The 26430-nt window shown below is 37.9% G+C and overlaps 1 protein-coding gene across 4 annotated transcripts in view; it reads right to left on the bottom strand.

Moving 5' to 3' along the window:
• The window catches only part of LOC120539003 (large proline-rich protein BAG6-like), a 152521-nt gene extending 140352 nt beyond the window's left edge, over positions 1-12169 (bottom strand). For 3 of the 4 annotated variants that reach the window (XM_039768670.1, XM_039768672.1, XM_039768673.1), the window contains exon 1: positions 11936-12169. The gene's annotated coding sequence lies outside the window, so the exon portion shown is untranslated. Of the gene's footprint in view, positions 1-11902 lie in introns of all 4 variants that reach the window. The other variant, XM_039768671.1, reaches the window with a different exon arrangement.
• Positions 12170-26430: the final 14261 nt, after the last annotated feature.

The raw sequence follows: 26430 nt of genomic DNA, 5'->3' as shown, positions 1-26430 counted from the left end.
AGGTTAACACAGAAAAACAGATCACCAATTGAAGCTTTATGAATAATCGATTCGCCATCAATAATTGTTTTGGTAAAGCCATCCTCCTTCCATTTTATAATTTTTCCGCCACTAGCCATGATTAAATGAACGGTAAAAAGTAAGAGCAAAGCGAGGGTGACTTATTTAGGCAGGCATATATATGACAGCAACACTCATGACAATGTCAATCATGTTACGTTATTATTAAAATGTTTCCTTTTCTTTTTCATTACTTCTTTAACACACTACTTCTCCGCTGCCAGGCGGGTATTTTGCTATATATATATATATATATATATATATATATATATGAATGACCTCCAAAGAGCGCTGAGACTTTTGATATCATGAACGTGTCTGCAAACTGGGGTCTCCTGCCCAGCAAAAGTCGAGCAGCCAGCGCTGTGCATAGCTGTGCCGGCCTTTGAGACGCTGACTGCGCTTATGCCTTAAGTCAAAGTGAGCACTTTTAATTTTTTTCATCCTCCCCCTGCGCTATAGCCCAGACAAGTGCAAACACGGGACCCCTTTTCTACACCACGGCAAAATAATATTAAGGCGATTCACAATCGAGCGAGGTGAGGCACAAATTTGAGCGTTCACATAGAAAATGTAATTTCAATGTACCTGTACTTCTTAAAAGCGTTAATGTTTTACTGTTTAATAACTTATAGACTATATTTCATTATTTTTCCCTTGCACTCAGTGACCAAAGCTATACACACACATATAGACACATACAAACATACACACAAGTATATGTATGTGTATATATATATATACACACACACACACACACACATACATATAAATTTGTGTGTGTGTATGTATGTGTATATATATATATATATATATATATATATATATATATATATATATATATATATGTGTGTATATGTAGATATATATCTATCTATATATCTATATATATATATATATATATCTATTATATCTATATCTATATCTATATCTATATCTATATCTATATATGTGTGTGTGTGTGTGTGTGTGTATATATATGACAGCAGCAATCCAAGCTGTGAGAAAACAGTAAAAAGGAGGCGTGTCAGACGTCGTGGTGCATTTGCCGCCAAATACACAAAACAATTACTTTGACAATTATGTTACATTATTTTTAAAATGTTTCCTTTTCTTTTTCATAACTTCTTTAACACATGACATCGCTGTGAAGCGCGGGTATTTTGCTAGTACAACATATACAAATCTACATATATATATATATTAGGGGTGGGACTCGATTAAAAAAATTAATCCAATTAATTAGAGGCTGTGTAAGAATTAATCTTGATTAATCGTATGTAATCGCACACGTAAATTTGCCCCAAATCGCAAATGTTTTGTTTTTTTTTTAATTTAAAACGGTTTTAGTGGGCGACAGAATCAAATAATAGACATGGGCATGAATATTGTAAACTGAAGCTGTTTTAATTTCTGAAAAAAGCTTTTAAACTGCATTTGAATTCAAAACAGAAACAAAAATATCATCCCTGGTTAAAATTGGGCAGACTTAAAAATAAAGTGGTAGTTTAAGTACTTTAAGTACATTTTCAGAATAGTATTGTCTCTAAATAATAATAACCAAAATTTCACCATAAAGTGCAGTTTTTCTTCTTAAAAAAATAAGTCAGAAACATAAAAGGTAATTTGACCAGCTTACTCTTTAAACTCTGAGTAACATTAGCCAAAATTATTTTGTACATTAGGCTAAAACAGTGTGATCATTGAACATTTTGTAATTAGATGTATTTAGAATTACTAACGGTCACGGAAGTCCAATGATCCCCAGTAAGAGCCACAAAGTCCGCTTTCTGTAATGCATCTAATTTTGCTTGCTTTTCAGTGTGCACAAAACCATGCTTTTATCAAGGCTTCGGGTAGTCGAAATGATCAGTCGTAGGAACGCGCTTTATTCCGACTCTAACATTTTTGTAGCTGTGATGTGTGCATCAGTGTAATGGATGTACCAGGAAATCATGCATTGACAAAGTTCCCGTTTGCTTGGAATTGAAAGTGTGATTAAATGCGTTATTTTTAGCGTTATGGAGTACATGCATCGAAGCTTCTCAGCTGTGCTTGTGCTAAGAAAGGAAAAATTTTAAAAGTAACGTAACATGATTCTGCGTTAACCTAATATTTTTTCATACGTCCCAAACCAAGGAGATGCGAAGGTAAAATGAATCGGGTAGCGCGTACATAGTCAGTACACCCTCTCGAATCGAACCTCGAATGTCAGCGTTAGAGGAAGACTCTACAATTAGCCACAGCGTGTGGCTTGTCTATGCTAAAGTATGTATTGTAGATCGGGGTATATATATATATATACATTTATACTGTATATAATATAAATAGATAGATATGACAACAACACTCATATCAATGACAAAACAATTACATTAACAATCATCTTACGTTATTTTTAAAATGTTTGCTTTTCTTTTTCATAACTTCTTTAACACACTACTTCTCCGCTGCGAAGCGTGGGTATTCTGCTAGTTATCTATAAGACCTTGCAGAGGACACTAGTAGGCAGGTCAAATAGCTCAGATAGGAGAAAGGAAAGACAGTGTGAGGTAGATCGAAGAAACAAACAAACAATACAAGTAAATATTATTTGTTTATTTCACATTTGGCATGTGGTAGAGATTATGGCTCCCAAAAAAAGCATTTGGCTCCTAAATATTTTGGGTTTAGGAGCCAATGGCTCCCAAATTTTTTTTTCTGTCTGGAGCCCTGCTTGACCTCAGACTTGGGCGACAGTTCATCTTTCAGCAGGACAACGGCCCTAAGCACACTGCCAAGATATCAAAGGAGTGGCTTCAGGACAATTCTGTGAATGTCCTTAAGTGGCCCAGCCAGAGCCCAGACTTGAATCCGATTAAACATCTCTGGAGAGATCTTAAAATGGCTGTACACCGACACTTCCCATCCAACCTGATGGAGCTTGAGAGGTACTGCAAAGAGGAATGGGCGAAACTGGCCAAGGACAGGTGTGCCAAGCTTGTGGCCTCATATTCAAAAAGACTTGAGGCTGTAATTGCTGCCAAAGGTACATCAACAAAGTACTGAGCAAAGTCTGAATACTTATGTACATGTGATTTCTCAGTTTTTTTATTTTTAATAAATTTGCAAAAACCTCGAGTACACTTTTTTTACGTTGTCATTATGGGGTGTTGTGTGTAGAATTCTGAAGAAAAAAATTAATTTAATCCATTTTGGAATAAGGCTGTAACATAAAATGTGGAAAAAGTGATGCGCTGTGAATACTTTCCGGATGCACTGTATATACAGTATTACATGCAATGCTACAAATAAACCTCATGAATGTTCATACAAGAGCATGTAAAAACAATTCATTATTGTCTCATATTAGACAACTAGCAAAATACCCGCGCTTCGCAGCGGAGAAGTAGTGTGTTAAAGAAGCAATGAAAAAGAAAAGGAAACATTTTGAAAATAACGTAACATGATTGTCAATGTAATTGTTTTGTCACTGTTGTGAGTGATGAGTGTTGTTGTCATATATATATATATATATATATATATTTACACACACACATATATATATATATATATATATACATATCTATACATATACACATATATACATACATATATATCTACATATATACACACACAGCTATTTCAGTATCAGTGCAATACGCTGTTTGTTAAAACGGTTGACTCCGCTCTTACGTGCAATAACAAATCAAATCATTCAGTTGTCTTTGCTCATATGTCATTTTAGAGCTGGACGCCTGGCATCTTTTTTTGGCCAACAGTTCGTTTCTGTTTGGTGTGAGGTTCTGTGTTGTGGAGATTCTCAGGATGGATTGCAGGTGCTCATCAGTGAGGCAACTCCTGTGTGCTGTTTTGTTAGTCTTTATCACTGAGAAGAGCTTCTCACACAGATATGTGCTACCAAACATGCACAAGGTTCGAGCCGCATGTAGACGGACTTTTTTTGTTCTTCAAGTCACCAAAGCGCCGTGCAAACTCAGTGCGCTCAGTTTATCAGCAAAGTGCGATTTGGGAACACCGTAGTGACGACTTGGTTTAACATTACTTGGCAACAGGGAAAGTGGGGCAAGGTGCACTGGTGCATTTGTGTCTCCCATAAAAGCAGCTTCACTTGAAATCACTTTGTGATTGTGCACGGTAAAACGTCCGCTGAAGTGTCAGATTCTTATTTAATTATGCTGCTTTCTGTATCTTCTGCATTGCATTCAGGTTAACCTGATGTTTTGTCTCATAGTGCCGTCTTAGATTAAATTCTGTAATTACAGCCACATTAGCTCCACAAATGAGACACACGGGTTTAGTAAACATATACTCAGCCTCCCATCGGTTTTTAAAGGCTCTATTTTCAGAATCAACTTTTCTCTTCAGCATCGTGTGAGCTAGCTTCGCAATAACTTGATTAACTCGGTAAGTGTTCGGAAAGGCAGCTGAAGCGCTGCATTATGGGATCTGTAGTTTATTGTGTTACCAGCGCTTCATATACCCGGCTTTAATAACAATAATACAGTATATAAAATGATCTCGCGGGCGGATATAATTACACTGGTCGGATGTGGCCCGCGCCCTTGAGTTTGACACATATGGACTAAATAGAACTTGAAAAGATATATTTTTTCAAATGTGATCGCAATTCAGATAGAGTTGACGCAAGACTACAGCCTGCATGCCTCAATAAGTCATCTTCCCTCGCTCTTACTTTTTACCGCTCATCTAATGAATACACTGAGTATGGCTTTACCAAAACAATCATTGATGGCGAATAAAGTATCCATTATTCGAGTATGTAGATCGGGTTATATATATACATATATATATATACCCGCGATCGCAGCGAGAAGTAGTGTGTTAAAAAGCTAGAAAAGAAAAGGGAACATTTTAAAAATAACGTAACATGACTGTCAATATACAGTATTTGTTTTGTGAGTGTTACTGAGTGTTGCTGTCATCAAGGATTTGATTATCATTATTTCTTTCAATCAGGTTCGTATTTGTAGGATGTGTTGTATTCAAGTTACATTCCGTGTTTGTCAATCGCTGTAAAGATGCCAGGTTTCATTCATCGATTCGTTTCTTACTGCATCAATAAACAGCTCGTCTTCTTCTTTATCTGAGACCTGACACACTGCATGCACGGTTTTTTACACTGTCTTCCTTTAGCGGGACATTGACTTTTTCCAACGGTGCTTTGTTTTGGATTTATGAATATGCTTGTATGTATCAGACGCTTCATATTTTTGCTGCCTTTTCAATTGTGTAATTCGGTTTTGTTCAGCCTTTGGAACTGTTGCTTTTATCTGTGCACTGCGCCAGTTCACGTGAGCCGCTCGGTGTACATGCATCGAAGTTTCCCAGCTGTGCTGGTGCCATCTCGTGCTATGTCCATGGCTGTATTTAATGTTACCTTAGTCCTGGCACCTAAAACTTTCTCTCGCAGTTTCGCTGAGTTTGTACCAAACACCACCCTGACCATCTCATCTTCCTCTGCATAAGCACAGTCCTTAACCCGTGAATATTTAGTGGGAGTTTGCTATTGGATTGCCGCTGACGGACGGCCTTATATGGGCAGGCACTAAATTACAAACGCCAGCAGCAGCCTGTCTATGAACTTAATTTAAAGTGTAGGTTTACATCGTGCTTTGTTTCCGAAGTAGCAGAAGTCATGAATATGGTTGTATATGTCACTCACTCGCTTCTTATTGTTTCGCTGCCTTCTCAATTATATAATGCATGTTTTCTTCAGCGCTTTTTTAGTTCTTCCTGGTTTTCTATGTACTGCGTGATTACGTGGGAGGCGTGATGATGTCACCCGAAACTCCCCACGGCGTTGAAGCTCATCTCCATTACAGTAAATGGAGAAAAACTGCTTCCAGTTATGACCATTACGCGTAGAATTTCGATATAAAACCTGCCCAACTTTTGTAAGGAAGCTGTAAGGAATGAACCTGCCAAATTTCAGCCTTCCACCCACACGGGAAGTTGGAGAATTAGTGATGAGTGAGTGCTTTGCCTTTTATTAGTATAGATGTGTGTGTGTGTGTGTGTGTGTATGGAGCAGTCCACTCTGATTACGCTCTACCATAGCCACTAGATGGCACATGCATGCATTTTTAGTTTTTTTTTGGCGCCCGCAAACACCCAAGTTCTCATTACAAAATAGTTATGTGCGTGTTTGTTTGTGTATGGATCAGTCTGCTCTGCTCACACTTAACCACAGCCACGGCAGTTGGTGTGAATTCTACAGAAGATGCAGAAACTTGTACAAGTGTGACCTGCACTTAGTGAGATGGCATATGCATGCACCTTTAAAGGTTTTCGGTGCCTGCATGCACCTCACTTTTCATTCAACACAAGCTGGCAAATTCAGCTTTGTGGTACATGCACATTGTACGTTCACACAACGAGCTACCATACCAACCCAGCCTTACATGCACATTGTACGTTCACACAACGAGCTACCATACCAACCCAGCCTGACTCATTCAATTTGCATTCAATTACACGTCCATCTCAAACAAAATACGACCTGTCCCGGCCCACTTAGCTGACACCTCTTAAGTTCACCAATATAGTAAAACCGCTAGTCTTCAGGTTGCTTTTTGTCTTGAAGACCACACACAGCTAATTATACATATTTGGATCAGCCTGAAGTACCATGGACAGTTGATCAAAGTAGCCAGTCCAGCGGGTCACAATTACAGCATCATCCATAAGGACCATTCCATCACCTGCTCTGACTGCAATTCTCCGAGGAACAGATTAGGATGTGCATAATGCTTCAATTTGTCTGTAAGCAAAAGGTGATGATGCACCTCCTTCTGCGGCAACACTGGTAACACCAACATAACATTCAGGGTCTTGTTACGGAAGGTCTCCCACATCATATTAGGTTAGGATCAGCAGGCACACCAAAGTCTGCAAGTTTCTCACACAAACTGCATGAACACTTTTCAGAAACAGCCTTATCTTTGAGTCTGCCCAGTTCCTGCCTCATTTTCCTAATACGTGGTAGCCTACTGGACCTAAGCTGGATCTTAAGGCTGAGAGCTGTGAACTACCCAATCTCTCTGAGATTGTGCAAATGGTGAACCAGCGGAGGGTAGGGAACACTGCAGGGATCTGTGGTATCCGAGGTGAACTTCTCCAAGCTGGTTGTAAGGCAGTCCTCCTTCCACTGGAAGCAACCTTTGCTCCATTTGGGAGACAGATGTCTTCCCAACTTACTGGAAAACAGGACTTGTTGTCCCTATCTGGAAAGGGAAGGGAGATCACCTGGAATGTAGAACCCACACAGGGATAACATTGCTCTTGGTGCCGGGAAAGGTCTTTGCTAGGGTTAACCTAAATAGGATCCGTGATCACTTGCTCACATACCAGTGACAGGAGCAGTCTGGTTTTACACCAAAGAAGTCTCCCATTGATCTCATGCGGACACTGAGGGTTATCATGAAGCACAAACACAAATATTGTCACAGTTTGTTTACAGCCTTTGTCGATGTTCATAAAACATTCAATTCAGTTAATCAAGCTTCCCTGTGGGACACACAAAAGTTGCTGGATATCATGGCCGGCCTGTACACTTGTACTGCGAGTGCTAGGCAGAATCTCTGAATTTTTCCCAGTTAAATCTGGGGTTTGTCAGGGGTGTGTTCTTACTCCTACTTTGTTCAATGTTTGCATGGACAGGATGTTGGGCAGGCTTGTGGGATCCAGCAGCTGTGGGGCAACTGTTGGTGAAGATAGATTTACTGATCTTAACTTTTCTGACGATACTACGATCTTAGCAGAGTCAATGGAGGATCTGATCAGGAAACTGAGCAGGGATTCTGTGTCTCAGAGTCCTGGATAAAAAAACAAGATCCAGGCCTTTAATGACCTCTTGGCCACAGCCATCAGCAGTCTGTCTGCGGAAAGAATGTGGACCTTGTTGAGAGCTTTCCTTACATCGGCAGAGACATTCACGTCTAAGGTGACTCTAACTAAGAAATCAGTAGACAGATTGGGAGAGCACAGTGGGTCATGAGATCATCCAAGTCTTTATAGTCCTAGTGCTTCCTGTTTTGCTATATGGTTGCGAGATATGGACGTTATCCAGTGACCGGAGATAAAGACTGGACTTCTTCGACACTGTGTCTCTTCAGAGAATCCTTTTGATACTGCTGGTCTGTGTTGCGCAAGCGGTTACTCGAGAAATCTGAAATGAGGGACCTGCTTTGTGAGGGAACATCAGTTACAGCACTACATCCATGTGGTGCGACTCCTTAAGGGTGATTCGGTTCACAGGATATTCGCTGTTGAGGGCCCAAGCAGCTGGACCAGGCCAAGGAGGGGCCCACCTAACCCCTGGCTGCAGGAGATAGATGGTCATTTTCAGGGGGTAGGACTAGACTATGTATTTGCCTGGGGGGGTTGCTAACCAGGATCTCGAGCTGCTTCATCATGTGGTGGGTGCAGCAACACGTTGTACCAGTGCATGCTCCTCAATCTGAACCAACATGATATATATTTGCAAACCTCAATAAATAGGCTTTTTTTTTTTTAATTGCTTAAAAAAAAGATATAACACATATTGTGCAACTTATCCGCTCAGCAATGTTGTATGATACTTTGACAAATGCCAAGGAAACAGTCATGCAGATCCACCTACCGTTCAGAATGCCAGATACCAGGAATATTCTATTTGCATTCTTTTGGGTTGTTACAAATGCAGATAGGCAGAGGGCAGACTTGAGATATACTTTTGAATAATGATGCCTGTCTCCTTCATATTAAATTAACTGACAAAAAGCTAAAGCTTTCCTGCATCCATCAAAATAACAAAACGTTTTATTAATTGGACCAAAAAGCTATTCTTCACCAGTTTTATTGAATTAATGTATGTTCATTTTCTGGCAGAAATCCCATCTTCCCTTTCAGCCCATGGCTGGCTGTGTAGTGACAATGTTGGAAAGCCATGAAAACAAACAAGGGCCATGGAAAGCATGGAATAATGCATTTTAATAAGAAACTCTAATGCATCATCTATAACAGTTGGTTACTTCAATTTTTAATTAACTTTTTTTTTTTTTTTTTAACAGGTTACTCTTTTAAAATAATTGTACATTAATTGATTACCAATATATAGTCGATAGTAACAGCACTATTAACGAGTGGCACTTGCTATTAAAACTGCTGGAAAACATCCAACATGTCCAGACAACAGACTGCTTCCTTCATAACTTCAGTTTTTTATCATTGCTGATAATTTTCCAGTCATTAATCACCATGCTGTTCTGGAGTTAATTTCATCTTCAGAAAAAAATAGAGTAACACTTTAGTTTAGTTACTGCAAAAATGTGTCTATTACTCATTTCCTCTTATGTAACAATACATTAAACACATTAAACACTTCTTTGGATCTTCCAAACACAAAGCATTAGTAAAATGGTTTTTCACCTGTGCAACAGGGCCAACCAAAATAACTTCACTTTGGAGTTGTCAGAAGTGTTTTACGTGAAACATATTTCTCTTGATGTTGCACACTTCAATATATGTATGGCCTGTGAATTATTCATATTCTTTAGTCATTTACCAGCATATCAAATGCCATACTGCACAAAGATGAACACCCACTTTACTGATGCTTTGCAACTGTCATTACCATCTAAAGGGAACCTTTGTTAAGGTCTTGTTACATAAGTAAGCAATGCATTTTTGGATTACCTAAACTAAAGTGCTACCAAAAATAGCTTTAAACAGCAATCAAGGATGAATGACCCAAATGAACAATTTTCATAAAAGACTTATTTTTTTTAATTAAATGGCATTTTGATTACCTGATCTGCAAATTGTTTATCTTAAAAACTATTACGCCTCCCCGTTTCTCCTTCATTTCTTGACTCTCTTTCCAATCTGCCTTTTTCAAATGGCACCATGACTACCTAGCCAGCTGTTTGATAAAATGTGATCTGACGGATGGGAGGTAGAACTGGTCTGACAACACATTTTAAAATAAACTGTACTGCTTTATATAGATAATTTGACTAACAAACAAGGGTTAGAGTAAATAGTCATACAGACTTCTGCTTTATACATATATACCATGCTTTCAGTTTTTTACCCCTTCATTTTCCAAACTCTTATTTGTATGTAATAAATCCATAAAAAGTTGGCACCATGCTTCAAGCACATGACAGGAACCAACCATTCAGCAAGAAGGATTAAGGGTGGGGAAAAACTACCTTTTGTGTGCCGACCATCCAGTCATGTGTGCAACACAATACAAAAAATCACCACTTACTAAAGATTTAATTTCATTTAATATTAGCTAGGAAAATCTATGTGTTAAGGTAACAGCTTTTGCAGCAGATTTCATCACAGTTGTTACGGTAAGTGAAGTGATCCAGAAATTAAGAACAGTGCAGATTTGCAACTGTAATGCAGAAAAATTAAGATTATTTTTTAATTGCATCGTCAGTGTTTCGGACATTGTGATGAAGGAGGTGTTGCTGGCTTTTTTATCCTTCCACTACAGTGATTTATACCGTCCCACTTAAAAAGCTGGCTAAAATCTGAGGAAAATGCACTGAAATTATATGATTTATAGCCACTTCGGCAAAATGATTAAAAGTTTTTGTGTTTTTGCTTTATAATCAGGTGGATCTTGTGCAGTTGGAATAAGTCTTATGTTAAAGCAGTGACCGTATAAAGTAATTCACATTACATTTGTATGTTTGTGTCCAGGGACCTTTAGATTGTACAAATTTCTTATGGCATATTCCTTTATTGGACACAACAAGCTGTTCCAGCTTAATTCAAATGTTAATGCCATTAAATGTAAACCAGTGGCACATCTGGACAGGTCTCGCCATCTTACTGCCAGCCTGGTATTTTGACCGCAAGCCCCAAATTCTTGGATGTTAAGTGTATGTGTTGGTACAGTGTTATTTATTATAATATTTATATTTTTTTTATTGAGCTTCTTTAAAATTTCTACTTGCCCTTAGAGGCAAATACAGTAATATCTGGGTGTGTGTTTTGGATTGGTATGGTGTTGTTTGTTTATTAAAATATTTAGATTTTTTTCTTGAGCTTCAGTAAAGTTTTAACTTCCCTTCGGCACAAACAAAGTATACATCTATTAAGCAATACCCATAAAAACTACAATAAGGTTATAGTATTTAAAAGGTGTGAGGTTTATTTCTCGGAAGCACATTACATTCAGGGATTACTTTCTAACTTTGCAGTTTAGCACCCTTGAAATTAATACAGAATATGAATTTTAGCTGCATGCCGGAAAAACAATTACTTGGCGATATATACGTAGAATACGACTTCAAATCCTCGCACATTCATTTAGGCCATGAATTACTACCTGCAAAGTTTTGTGCTTTTTGATTTAACTGTTGTTGTGCCAATATAGGCAAATATACTAGGGAGCAAAAAAAAATCACGGAACTAAAATAAAGAAATATTACCGCCCGGCTACTTAATCTCAACATTAAAATCGTACAATATAATACACATAAAGCCAGTATCACATTTCTGGGCGAAATGTTTCCAACACAACCTAATCAGTTTTGCCATTCTAAACTAATTATTATAGCCAGTCAACAAGTGAGGACGTATATGTTTAAGACCAAGAAATTAGGGATTGTCAGCATTCGCGCATTAAGTAAACATGCACATCTTTCATTCCCTATCCAGTAGCGAAACAAATTATCAGAAACCAACCTCTTTCAGTATTCCTTCAAACAAGGCTTAATGTTTGCGAATTCTAGTATTAAGTTCGCAACAACTTTAAGGTTCATCTTTAAAGTCTATCACTGTAACTATGAAAAAATACACAAACATTAGGAAGCGTTACCTGCGCCCAGAAGAGCAACACTCACTCACTCACCCCGGCGTTTCTCGTCAGGGATTTGCTCCCCTTTTCTTTCCGTCGGTTGAAGGTTGTTAAATAGAATCCACACAGTTACCTCGGTTACTCCTCTCTTGTCGCCAGTACTATGCTTACTAACACTATGCTTTGGATATGATCGATTTTTCTTCTTGTTTAACGCAACGATTCTCTGAGAACCAGGCCAAACGGAAGCACTGCAATGTAACCTCTTGCCCCACTGTAGCTGTCCTAGTTCTGCCTGATTTAAGTTTAAACGTTCTTAGAACGTGTCTGTTTCAGTAACCTCGTACGTGTCTAACCTGATATAAAAAGAGTCATACTAACTTTAAAAAGTTAACATTAATATTCCTATCTGCAATTTATAAACTGAAAATAATTTTCCTGACAGGCAATAACTCAGGCCAGCACACACCGGTCCCTCTATTTTCCAGTGGTTTCTTCTGTGTTTTAATGTGACTCACGCTAGAGGGAGCTGCATTTCTTTTTATTTTTTGTGGCTGTCCGGCACAGTTCACTTTTTGTATCTGTGTAGCAGTAAAATACATTTTTTACATAATTTCAGACACGATCGGGTTTAAAGCTAATTTAAGTATATGATAAAGAATAGGAAAGTGAAATGAAGATAACTTGAAAACTGTGTTTCATATGAAATTGTTTTTTCATTTGAAGTGAAGATATGGTGTTAGGGACTTCAGCCTTCAAATCTATAGTAGCAAGTGTATGTTCCGAGCTGACTACAGTCTGCGATTTTCACGTTCTCTCAGCATTTTTTAGGTATAGTTCTGATATTTTTAAATACTTTCAGAATAACCTAGTTGGTGACACTAAATTATATGAGGGAGGGCGTCACACATCCATAACTAATTCTTGTCTAGCTGTACATGGACATCGAATTTTGCAATAAGAATTTTTATTAACTGCAGCAACCTTGTTTTGTAAATATCTGACCTTGAATTCTTTAACTTTTCAAGGTTTTCATTCCGTTTCCACCTGGTAATTTAGACTATGGTTAAATGTGCATTGTCCATCAAGAAAGAGTCACCTGCCATCTCATTTCATGTGTGCCTTTCCCACAGTGTAAGACATATAAAGACATATATTACCTTTTGTTATCCGAGACAAGAAACTGGCAAGTGATTAACGTTTGAATGTGATAGGCAACCGAAGAGCTCATGCTGTATTTCAAATGTATAAATTTGCAATATTTAAACACTGCTTGTTGCATGCTGCATAAAAAAAAAATAATAATAAAATAATTCATTACATTTATATAGCACTTTTCTTAGTATTCAAAGCACTATCCGCACTGGGAAGCAAACCCACAATCTTCCACAGTCTCCTTACTGCAAAACAGCAGTACTACCACTGCACCACCTATGAGGACTGCTTGTTGAGATTGCATTATTGATTACGTTGGGCATGTGAAACAGACAAGCTTAATAAACAAACTCAACAAATGCTACTAGTTTACATTTACATTTAATATGATCAAGTCAGAATCTAATTATAGTAGTTGGAAATTGGCCTAAAGCAAAAATTGTGTGGACTGTGTGAATCACTGGTTAAGACATTGACCTTTAAATCTTAAGATTGTTGGTTCAGTTGCTGTTCCCAACTCAGTCTCTTAACCTCTGATAAATTACTTAACCTGCTTGTGGTACAAATTTACAAATTACACGTAAGCAGTTGAACTGAACTGTAAATAAATATATTTACTCAGGCCATCTTCAAGCACTGCAGTGGGCTGGTTCCCTGCTCAGGGTGTGTGCCTGCCTTGTGCACTGTGTTGGCTTGGATTGGCTCCAGCAGACCCCCCTGACCCTGTGTACCACAGGGCGCACACACACATACACCAGGCACAATTTAGATTCGCCAGTGTCTTTGGACTGTGGGAAGAAATGGGAGTACTCAGAGGAAACCCACGCAGACATGGGGAGAACCCAGATCTCCTAACTATGAGGCAGCAGCGCTACCACTGTGCCTCCCAGTACTGAATAAGTCTTTGCTTAAATGTAAATAATGATACATAAAGTTATATTGTTTTGTAACTTTTGTGTGACTATGAACATTAAATAACATTTATTTTAATTTTAACATTTTATTCTTGCTGAATAACCCAGGTGGGATATAGCTTCAGCTTACAGACCCCTGAAGAACCCGCTAGGACACATCCGTGACAATGTTTGACATCTGGTTTGAGATTTTACTGTGTAAAGCAGTGTCAGGTTTTGTCTGGAAACAATATGGCCCATATAAGCAAAACACATACACTTTTGTCTTGTTTGCCCATGTGTTTCATCCCCAGCATTTTATGGTCGAATGGGTGTAATCTGGCAAAATGTTTTTTTTATTGGAAATATGAGTAAAAAGTGATTTAGAAATGTTTTGCTGGTGTAACAACATAGCCATATGTTTAACCAACATATAAACAGATTTTTCTAATAGAGAGATATTCATGTTTCAGTTGTTATGGATGCCACCCCAAAGCTTGCTGTTGTGTTTTTTGTTTGCATTTTGCTGTGTGAAAGTCTATAGTAAAAAGTGACTTACAAGCAGGAAAAAAGTACTTTAAGTAAGGAAAAAATGTGAAGAGAAAATCAACATAGGTGTTGGTATACAGTGCAAAAACAAAAGAAAGAAAAAGAATAGTATTTAATTTATATATTTTTTTTGTTCCCAGCTGTGGTTTTATTTTACATTCTTTTGCCTCATCTTTGTTTTGAATGTATTTTTTACAGGTATGGTCTGATTTGCTGTCGCTAACTTATGTGAACTGGAGAAAAATGTATTTAAATTCACTTTATATGGCTTTTGAAAATCATTTTGCCTTAGGTTAAAATTTTGCAGATTACTTTGTGCAATCTTTTATTATAACGGGGGAAACAAAGAAGTGTTCAGAAATCAACGAGAAGGATATTGAGAAAAATCACAGTGCACCACCTGCAGGGCCTCTGTAATTTTGGTTATCTTTGGTTGAGCAAGATGCATATTTTCCAGTCTTTCTTCTCTCATTCATTTTTAAAGAAACCTCACTAGCCATTAGTTTGTTTAGTGAACCTAAATATGCTAAACAGGGACGTGTGGTCAGGGGAGGCAGGTGAGACACTGCCTCATCATGAAAGGTAAAAAAAAAACTAATAATGATAACATAAAATAAGTTTGTCCACTGGTCTGTGCTATAAATTTGTCTTCTTTATGATTCTAATAATTTTGATTATTTTTATAATCAAAATCACCAAATTTGCACATTTCCTGTTCAAATACAGGCTAGAAACACAATGTGCGGCAGTGACAAGTTGAGCCTCACCTCAGACTGCGCTGTCCCTCACACACTAGGTTGGTGCATGCAATTGGTGCATACCTGTTGCTGTCTCACTGTATGTCACCAATATAATGTTTGAAGACATGTTTTTTTATACTCCCTGACATTCCACAACCTAGCTAATATCTTTAATGAATGTGTGTGTCATATTTAGTCTTGCTGATAGGACATAAAACCGCAGTGAAAAGGCAGAAGGTGAGGCAGACAGTACCATGTCACCCTGAAGGGGGCTGATGTAAACCTAACAGGTGTTTGTTGCTGCTGTTCTTCTATGCAGAGGCACCAATAAGTTAGCGACATCAGAAAGTCAAGTGCACTACAGCGGCACATTTATTTTTATTTTTTGTTCTAGCTGACTGCCAAAATTGAACACTATATACTGCATTTAAGCTTAAAAACTTCTCAAAACTGGACTTTCAGTCAAAGCAGGAAGTGATAAATAATGGAAGACCAAGGCTAACTACTAAGGGACAAAAGACAACTCGCTGTTTTCAAATGGAGTGGTACACCTGAAAAGACTGATCATGTGGCTGTCCTACATGAAACTGCCTTTACTGCTTTTTGTGCTTTTTGTGCTCAACCTGTGACAATATCTGGGCTAATACGGGACATTGTGACATGAAAAATATTTACCAAGAAGCCTGCAGTCAGTGAATAAGCTATTATTTTGAGTTCATATATTTGTAAATCTGACTCTGAAGGAGTCAGTACCTCACCAGCTATAAACCTCACCACACGTCACTGATGCTAAATTTATACTTGGACTGAGTTGAGGAGCCAAAAAAGGTTTTAAACATCTGGGATATCAGAAGTCTTCACCTTCACTGGAGAGATAAAGGGAGAAAGGAGAACAGACAGAGACAAGTTAAGGTTAATGTGCACTGCTTCATGCATCTCCATATACAGTATGTTGTGGACCAGTGGTAACATTTGTGACAAGTTACTTATTCATATGTCAATATTAAGTGTAATATTTTAAGGTACTACCACACTTCTGGATTAAATGTATACTTTAGTTTTAGAATATTAAATTCAGATTTACTTTAAATATTTAATATAGTGCTGGGTTTTAATTTCACTCTCAATCATTCTATGTTTCCTCATAGATTTCCCCAGGGTATTCTGATTTTCCTCCCAGATCCCAAGCATGTGCATCTTAAGCTGATTGATAGTCCAAACTGGCCCTTTGTGAATGAGGCTGTGTAAACAAGCAGGCCTCTGGATGTAGTGGTGTCCCTTCCAGTGTTGTTTCCTACCTTCCACCCAAGCATAGGCCTCTACTACCACCCTGATTTGAATTAAACTGGTTGGAGAATGTTATGTACATATAGTATGTATACACACAATGCAGACTTGACTGACCCACTGACTTTCATCATCCAAACACTATTCCCTGTTTCGCTTTAAAGCTGAAATTTGGCAGTATGATGCATATGAGGTAGTAGGTATCAACTAAGAAAAAACATTTCAATATTTAGGAGTTAAACGCCCCCACAAAAGAAAAACTAAATACCTCAAATTCTCAAAATTGCCTTGACAGATTTGATTTGATTGAAATATGGTGGCATTGTTGAAATAAGAAAATTAGCTGACACTTTTTTTTTTGGCGTCAATGTTTTTGTATTTTTCTATTTTTTAAAAAATTATGCTATGTATATACTCTGTGCTGAGAATGGGTTTGATGCAAACAAAGATTGAGCAGAAATTAGGAGCCTTGCAAATAGCATCAGTAGCCAGTATGGTGGACAGAGTACTGAAGAAGCAGTGGTGTCCTGAACAGGAATAAAAATATGTGATCACATTATGAAATTGAAAGAGAGTGCTTGGCAAAGCTCAAGGAAGAAATGCTGTACTTGAGTGAACAGCGTAAATAAGTGAAACTCATAAACCTCTAAAAATGATAATAGGTAAACCTGCCCTACCGCATTAGAGACAAAACTTTATTATAAGATGCTATTAATTGACACTGGTTAACAGCAGTGCAAGGTTGGAGGTGGTGTTGAGAGGGGTAATCTGGTGGACATGACATGTGCAAATACTTGTGTCCAGAATCTTCCAGGGTTGAGAACCACCAGAGGGGATTGCAGAAAAATGGGTGTGCAGTACATTGCATCCTCTGATCAGCATAGCTTATTCCACTTTTTTAATAGTTTAGAAAATGGATACGTAAATTAGTACTGTCACTGTCACACATGCACATCCAAGGATCACTTCCTGGGCTTGTCTGCAGTAAGCACTACCACCCTGGGACACCAGGGGTGCGATTGCTGATTTTCTTATCTCTTTTATCACCCACAGCTCACAAAAGATGCCCACTGAGGACAACTGACTCCACCCCTTCTAGTCTAGGAATTATAAAAGCAAGGTGCTTCCAGAAGGTGGTGTCTCATTCAGGAGAGCCCACATTAGGGAGCTCCTATCCTGAGATTGGACCGCTCTCCAGAGCCTTACAATTTCAAAGCCAACAGCAATAAATTTACTTTGTTGTTATATTATGCTATTAAGTGCTTGTTTTTTTCAGTTTCTTTATTTTTCAAGTAAACAGGATGGGCTGGCTAGCACCCTAATATTTAATTTAGCCTCCTGTCACTTCCTTGACTGACGACAGACAATATTTTGTACATCTAAAGCAGATTATAAATTACTTAATGTTTGTGAATTGCACTATTCTGCCAATCCCCAACATCTGCAAGCCTTTTTTCTTATATAATACGCTACTGTGGCTGTCTGTTTGTCTGTCCAGGATTTTAAATCACCTGTAGCTCGTAAACCGTTCGAACTATTGACCTGAAATTTGGTACACATATACTACGTGGCGTCTACTATCCGCTTTCAGGGTGATGATTAACCTCCAAGTTTTATCCCTCTTTTTATTTTTATTTTATTGTACTGTAGAATCAACTCTCGGCTGTGCCAGCAGGGCGGCCATACGGCACATACATACGGGCACCGGTCTCATTCCCTACCACCTTCATCGTCACTTCCCCTACTTCTTCATATCTTAAATCATGTTTGAGGCAGATTGAAGACTTAAGTGTCAGCGATAGTGAGGAAAACATACTAAGTAATTGCAACACAAACACTAACTTAATCAGTTTTAACGTGAAAAGATGCAAACGAAAAGAGAGACGAAGTGGGCCGCCAGGGTGGAGAAAAGAAGAGTTGCTCAGGAAGCAGCAAGTGCATCATCCATCCTTCCAGTTTCTAACCCACTGAATCCGAATACAGGGTCACGGGGGTCTGCTGGAGCCAGTCCCAGCCAACACAGGACATAAGGCAGGAACCAATCCTGGGCAGGGTGCCAACCCACCGCAGGACACACACAAACACCAAACACACGCTAGGGCCAATTTAGAATCGCCAGTCCACCTAACCTGGATGTCTTTGGATTGTGGGAGGAAACCGGAGCGCCCGGAGGAAACCCACACCGACATGGGGAGAACATGCAAACTCCACGCAGGGAGGACCCGGGAAGCAAACCCAGGTCTCCTAACTACGAGGCAGCAGCGCTACCACTGCGCCACCGTGCCGCCCTGCAAGTGCATCATCCTCTGAGCAAACGAATGCTAAACGTACAGAGAAAGAGTATGAAAACTATGAATGCTCAAGTCAAGTGTGCAGTGCGCCGTTACTGGTAATAAGATAAAGCAGGTAGAGAAAATAGATCAATGTTTGCATCAACATTCGTGAAACTGAAGTTTAAAGTGAATACAGTAGTTGAATTTCCTCTCTTTTCCATAAGGGGGAGCATGTTAACCATTTTAAGTACCATATTTGTTCGACATTTGCAAAACTGCATGAAACTTCAAACAAAAAATACTTTCTTATTTTAAAGTTTATGATATCATTTTATACAGATGCAAAACCATACAATCTTGAATGGGTATTATAATCTGTGCATTTTGTTTTCAAACTTATGTTTTGAAATGTCAGTATCAAGATCATTTGTTGCTGTTTCACAGTCTGACACTTTATCCTTGACCTTTATGGTTTTTTTTAGAGGAGGTGAAAGTAAAGGACTCAAATCAGATTTTAGATTAGTTACCCATAATTTTTAGCAGATAGTAATAGGTATATATGTATTAACAAGCATGGTTTGGATTTTGAGACTGAAGAATAACAGTATGTAAATTTAATAGGTGTGACATCTTGTTTTACAACAGAATTTTCTTTTCTGCTCCACTGTGCAAATCAGCAAACTTTTGCATTAATTTTGGAGGAAATGTACTGCTGAGCATAGGGTTATGAATCATGTAACTGATCATCTTTCTGTTGCCCTTACACTATGAGAAGATAAATATAGGCACCAGAACTAAATAACTATTAAATTGCAGTGGTAGTGGATGGATGAACAGACACATCATTTCTAGTAATGCTTCCTGGAATTTACTCTATGTGAATCTTAGTTTTCATCTTCTATCTATGGAATTAAGTTTGTGTACCTGAAATACCCCTGCAGTCCAAGTCTGCAATCTTCTGCTGATGAACATGCTCATAAATGGCAGCACTGACACACAGGTATTGTTCCCTTAGTTTGTTGGCAGTTTTAACTTCCTAACTGATTGAGCTGTTGGTTAGTTCTCTCGGCCCATCTCATTTACTTTAACAGAAATGTAACTAGTGTGTGCAGACCCTTCATCAGATGGCCCTGGCAGTAACATTGGAATAAAGTGACAATGGTGTCTGCATATAGATCATTTGCCTGACCTGGTGACATTATGATTTGTGCTGGTACTGCAGATATACAAGATCCTTGCTTGTATCTCACAACCTGTTTGCATGTCCTCCCCAACAACCTGTTTGCATGTCCTCCCCAAGTCTGTTAGATATTTTTTCTTTTTTCCCATGGTACCCTTCTATTCTTCCCCCGTGCTAAATGTGTACATGCTAGGTAAGTTAGTGATTTAACGTTTGCCTTCTGTGATCACAATAACAACAAGCTTATTTTGTCTCCTGATAGAATGCAACAGATGTACAACATTACTAGTTTGAGTCAGAGAATAATACGAATAGTAAGCCTGCTGGGGACTACAACATTTGTTGGTGAAGTTGATGCCTCAGAAGTAAACTCATTTAGGAAATGCTAACAAGTGAGAGGCAACAAGAGACTGACAGAAGTGGTATCTGACCTTGATTGAGAATCAGGGGCCCAATGATACAGTGTAAGCTTTCTGCCCTTTCTGTTGGGCTAAAATACTAACCCTCATACAGCAGGACATTGAGTCCATCTGCAGGACCTATTGCTCCTTTATAACTCCATGATGTCCACAATTGTATCCACATCAGTTACCAATGAGAATGCTACTATACTTTGATTCTTCTTGATAGATAAGCACCTTGTTGATGAAACACCATGCCAACTACAAGTCAGCTTTAGTTTTTTTTTTTGTTGTTTGTTTCATGAGGCATCTTTTGTGATGCTGCAGCAAGTATGGGGAAAAGCAGCAGCATTACATTGAAAATGAAGCCACATGTATTGTCTTCACATCTGTTTTGCTAATTTCTGCACATGCAGTACAAATACTTCACAATTTACCCAATTGCTTAATGTCTCTTTCTTCATTCCTCCATCCATTTTTTAATGCAATATAGGACTGCAGGATCCTTTCTGTAATTTATCTGTTAAGTTCAGATAACATGATGAGGGGTGAACTGCAAGTGCCTTTCGGGAAGCAGGAGGACAAAAAGAAGAAAAACAAGAAGAGGCCAGTGAATTGTGGAATATGAAGATTGAGAGCATTTTGATTCTATAGATAAGTAGTTAGGTAGGTTAAGAAAGGCCAGAAGAGCCATGGAGACATAGCATTTATTATGTTGAGAACATGTTTTATATTTTTTATCCCTTCTCATTATCCTCCCTTGATATTTTTGTTGTGAGCTAGACTCGAGGGTGCAGTTAAACTTTTATTTTCATTATTTATCTTTGTTGCTTTATATCCATGCTTTATGATATATTCTGCTTTTGCCATAATTTAGTGGGTACAAAAGCAGCTCTGAATAAAAAATAAAGTGTCTTGACATTATGACTTGAATGTCATCACTTTTGAGCAATGTCTGAAGATTGGCTGGGAAAGACCCTGCTAAGGTGTTCACTGACAATAAGAATGGAGTTATTCCATCTTGAGAAGATGGCCATAAAAGGAGCCTGTTCAGCATGTGGATGTTGGAGGCTTAGCACTTACCTGTACAGAAGCTCTTTGGAGGCACCCCACTGTCAATAAAATCCATTGTCATTTCTGTGAGGTTCTTAGGCAATCTAAAGAAAAGCAAGCCCAGAATCTGACAGGATGGAACAGTGAGAGATGAAGCAGTGGTGTGGATGTGAAACAAAGGATAAAGAATCAGGTTCAGCTGCTATATAACCAGCAGTCCTTTTAAGGGCCAACTACCACTAACATTGCCTGAATGATTGTATGAAGGCTCACCAAATCAACAGACTAATTAAAAGGGCAAGCTCAGTTATAGGACATTCTCCGGACCCATTGGAGGTAGTAGCAAAGTAAAGAGTTAAAATAGAACCAGTGCCATTATAAACAATGCTGTACATACTGTCTCTGACACACTAGCACTAAGGACTTTCAGCCAATAAATCATTCAGCAAAAGTGGATTTGGAAATGCTACTGGGGCTCCTTTATACCAACAGCAATATGTCTGCACTATGCATCATTGTAACTTTGACTGCCAAGTCAGAGGTTTTCTTTTCTTTCTTTTTAATTTTCTTGTTTTTTGGTTGTGTGTGTGTGTGCGTGTATATGTGTATGTATATATTGTGAGAAGTTCAGACCAGACACAAACAGACTGACACCGGAAGTTCTTAAATAACACACATTTAATAAACAAAGGTCCCAAAACCCAAGTCCCACACACACACAGTGCTTCCAGCACCAAACACCCTTACTCGGGCCTTTCAATGTTTGTGGGGGCGGTTCTCTTCCATCCACTGGAGCTTCGTCCTACTCCAGCACTCGACTCCAGCTCTTTGAGTGTAGGAAGGCGGCCCCTTTTATAGTCACCCAGACATGCTCCTTGTGCTTGCTGATGTTCTTCCAGCAGCACTTCCTGGTTTGGCGGAAGTGTCGCAGGAGCACCCAGAGGCACTCCGGGTGTCCCTGGAAGGCCCTTCCTCCACCTCCCCAGGTGTGGCAGAAGTGCTGATCTCCCGGGCTCAATAATGCTCCGGGCGCCCGCTGGCAGTGGCCATGGGCCCCAATGGGCTGGATCCTCCTTGCTCCGTCCCCGTGGTCCCCTCCTTATCCAAGTCGGTTGCCGCCTCGTGGCCTGGGGAATGTATAGACCGCCCCCTGGTCCTTCCAGGCGTCCCGGCTGGTCTGGCCCCCAGCCTCCTGCCACAATATGTGTATGCAAGAGGTCCTGTAAAAAGCCAAATTTCCTCCTGAGGACAAATAAAGTTCTATCTATGATAGCCTATACCTTGATCTCCCAATCCCTGAATAGTTACAGTATACATATAATTTAGTCTGTCTGATATATAAGACTGACTTAAATTGTGATTTTTACATCTGAATTGCAATATTTACTAGAAAAATTCAAGGTGATATATTGAATTTAAGTGCATTTGTCACTGCATACAGATATCAGTGCATTTTAATTATGTCAACCAAAATTATTGTGCATTGCAGTCCAGGTTGTGTTGGGGGTCAAACATGTCTGGATGTCTTGGCCTGTACAGACCTCACCAAGGCACTGACCATGGTCAAGCACTAATGAAAAAAAAATGGGGGGATATGTTTATCTGAAAAGCCTGACTGCTGGTAAATTATACCATATAATTTTTGTTTTTTAAACCAAAAAAAAAATACAGCTTTCTGTATTTCCACAAATATACATATAACCATCTACGGTGTATATCTGTTTCCTAAAACTGCTTTTTTACGACACTGTGCCAGGGAGTCAGTCCAATAACATGTTGATATTAAATTGTTATGAATCATCTAGGCTATTTGAGTTATGCTCCTTAAACTCAAGAATTAAGCTGTACAAGCGCAAGATGTTTAATAAAGTTGTTTGCTCATGGTGAGCATTAGAATTATCTCTTCTATTATAAATGTCAATCTCTAAGTATGTGCCTTGTATCTGTTGACTGTTTGAAGTTATCTTAATTGCTAATCTATATGACTTTTATACTTAGTTAACCAAATTTGAGAAATGATTATGAGAATGTAGGCACACTTCAGACTGCTTTTACACCAGGTTTCATTTCAGATTTTCGCTATAAAGTGCAGAGCATCACCCCTTAACTGCTACACAGCATATTATTTCTTAGCAAATGTACACAAGGCTAGCACATACCATATGTTCCATCCCTAATATTAAAGTTATGGCTTTCACAAATGCTCCATGTTTCCAACAGAAAACTCCTTTTCTGTATATTAATTATTAATATTATATGTTCTATAATATTAATTCTGTTATATTAATGTCGTATATTTTACATATGGATTCATTAATGTTTATAAAACTGAAGGTTATGAATTAGCAGATATGCCTATTTTTTCTGATAGCAGACTTCACTAAAACAGGTGACATCAACATCATTGATTTCTATATTACAGATAGAGCACAATGATTGTAGTTCAAAGTCCTTTATAAATAATAAAATAAAAGTTACAGTTAAAAAACTAAATAAAACATGCAAACACAGAAAATCTCGAACACAGCTGAGAATAATTTTAACAAGCTCGTTTTTTAATAGTTATAATGGGAAAAGTGTAGTCAGACTAAAGTTTTTCATGCCAGACATACTGAACAAGTTTATTTTCAAGTAGTTGCCAAACAAATATATTCAGTTTTCTCTTCCAAATTAATGAAGACGGACATCTCTTTTTAATGCAGTACCACGTCTTGCTGTTAAACCCAATACCATTCAGCCCAGTTAGAGTGTTTTTTTTTTTAATTGTAACACTGGCATGGAGCAACCTGTGCTCTGTCTCTTGGCAAGACCATAGATGGACTGCCTTCTGTCTGTTCCACTTCCTCATATCTCTCTCTCTCTAGAATCATATGACCAGATAAGGCAGTTGTCTCCTCCATTTTACTCATCTTGGGTTGGCTTAGCAAATTCATTCTGGTGATTCAGCAGGGTGTGTGCCCTTCTGGTTCTCTCCTAAAAAGAAATCAGGACATTGTCTGAGGAATCTAGAGTTCTTAACCTCTCACTAATCCCTTCACCTCTGCTCCCAAGTAGTTCTCACACGGTGGCAGGGAAAGAAGAGAAGAAAAAGAGAAGGGAACAGAAGAGAAGAGAATGAAACGATTACGTTAATATGTAATTCTTGTGTGTATAACAAACGATAATCAATGTTTTTTCTAAAACAGTGGTTTGTAGTGACCTTATACTGAATAACTGTACAATAGAGAAAACATGTGAAGGCAAAAAGTACATTAGAAGCACACTTCACTTCATTGAAACTGCTTAAATTGAACATTTTAGAATGATTCAAGCTTTCACATGATTGCAACTTTGTAGTGTTATTTAGCATAAAGTTAAAATAGTAATTTCCTTAAAGTATTCTTATAATTATACCACACTTACCAAATTTTGTCACAGTCCAGTGTTGCATTTTGCCACTTATTACTTTAGACTGGATCCTATGCTACATGCTACAGAGCATTATAATATTTATATAGGTTTTTTTCATAGTTAGTTATTATCTCAATCCTGAAAATAATTATAAGAACAGTCATACTATTTGTGGTTTCCTAAAATAATCAAAACATTCGTAATCCTTGCCCAGGCCATCTTTACTTGAAACATAGAGAGGTATTGCTGCACTACATTATGGAGGTTGAGATCAAATGGGTTTGTAAGAGTTATTTTAGAGTTAGAAGCAATAAATGGATAGGTGCCCTGTCCAGGGATTGTTTTTACCTTGCACTTGAGGTTAGCTGGGATAGGCTCCAGCTTCCCCTGGATAAGCAAGTTTAGAAAATGGATGGATGGATGGAAGGATGGATGGAATAAATAATAGATCAGATACAAAATAAGGCAGCGTGTCATCTAATTCACTGAATTACATGTGAGAATACTATCTAGTTCTACTTAAGCTCAAGATCAAGATAACTAAATTCGTTTTTCATTAATTTTGAATAACTTCAAATTATTTGGCATGTTTTTCAAATAATTATTTGGTTTGCTGATGAAAAAGGACCAGGTATATTAATAAATCTTAGCTGCATGCATACTTTAATGGAAGGTTAGTGAAGACAATTGATTATGTAAAGGTGCAATACCTTTACCTTTGTAGGAGCCCCACTTGCTTAACTATAACTATAACTTCTTTACTTGCTGTTTTTTAACAGTGGTATTTTTAGTGAAATAGAAAGATTTAATTTAATTTATTTGTTTTGAAATATATCACTTTTTTAATTTAGCTTTCTCAATATTTTACAGGAAGTATTTAGATGTTTAGATTTCAGAAACTGGAATGCAGCCTGACATCCTGTATATCTTGTGATTTTTTTTTTTGTTTTGCTGACATGCTGACATAAATGTGTTGCTGTGCTTTTTCACATTCTCTTACTACTTGGGAGTCTTTTTCTTTAAAGCTTTTATTCAAGCTATTACAATTGTTCCTAAAACTTTGATTTGCTTTCTACTTAATAGTTATTATGATACAGTATATTTACAACATTTTTCTCTTATCAGGTATTTTACCATTTTTTTTTTGCTTAGAAAAAATAAAAAATATTAATATGTTAAGAGTTTCAAAAGGTTTAATTTTCTGCCTAATAGAATTGCCTATGTGTTGTGCCCTCAATACAAAACATTACAGCAGGGAAGCGATGAAGGATTACCCGGCACTAGATTTTTCTAATTGAAGCCTGGACAGAATCATCATTCAAGTATAGGATGCTTTCACTTAAGATTTGTTCTAAGGATTAGACAAGAATTTTGTTTGGTAAAGCAAAATAAAACCTCTTTTACTCAACACATACAATATAGTGGATTCAGAAATACAGTATTCAGAACCCTTAACTTTCTGCCTGCTGTATTGTGTTGTAGTTTTATCTTAAATGAATGTATTTGCCATTTATGCCCATCAATCTACACTCAATAACATATCATGACAAAGTGAAAACATATTTTCAAAAGTTTTGTAAATTTATTAAATATCAAAAACTGCAACCTCTCATTTATGTAAGCATTCT

The sequence above is a fragment of the Polypterus senegalus genome, chromosome 11 (genome assembly GCF_016835505.1).
Source record: "Polypterus senegalus isolate Bchr_013 chromosome 11, ASM1683550v1, whole genome shotgun sequence".
Taxonomy (NCBI): Eukaryota; Metazoa; Chordata; class Cladistia; order Polypteriformes; family Polypteridae; genus Polypterus; species Polypterus senegalus.
This window is presented reverse-complemented; position numbering and strand designations above follow the sequence as displayed.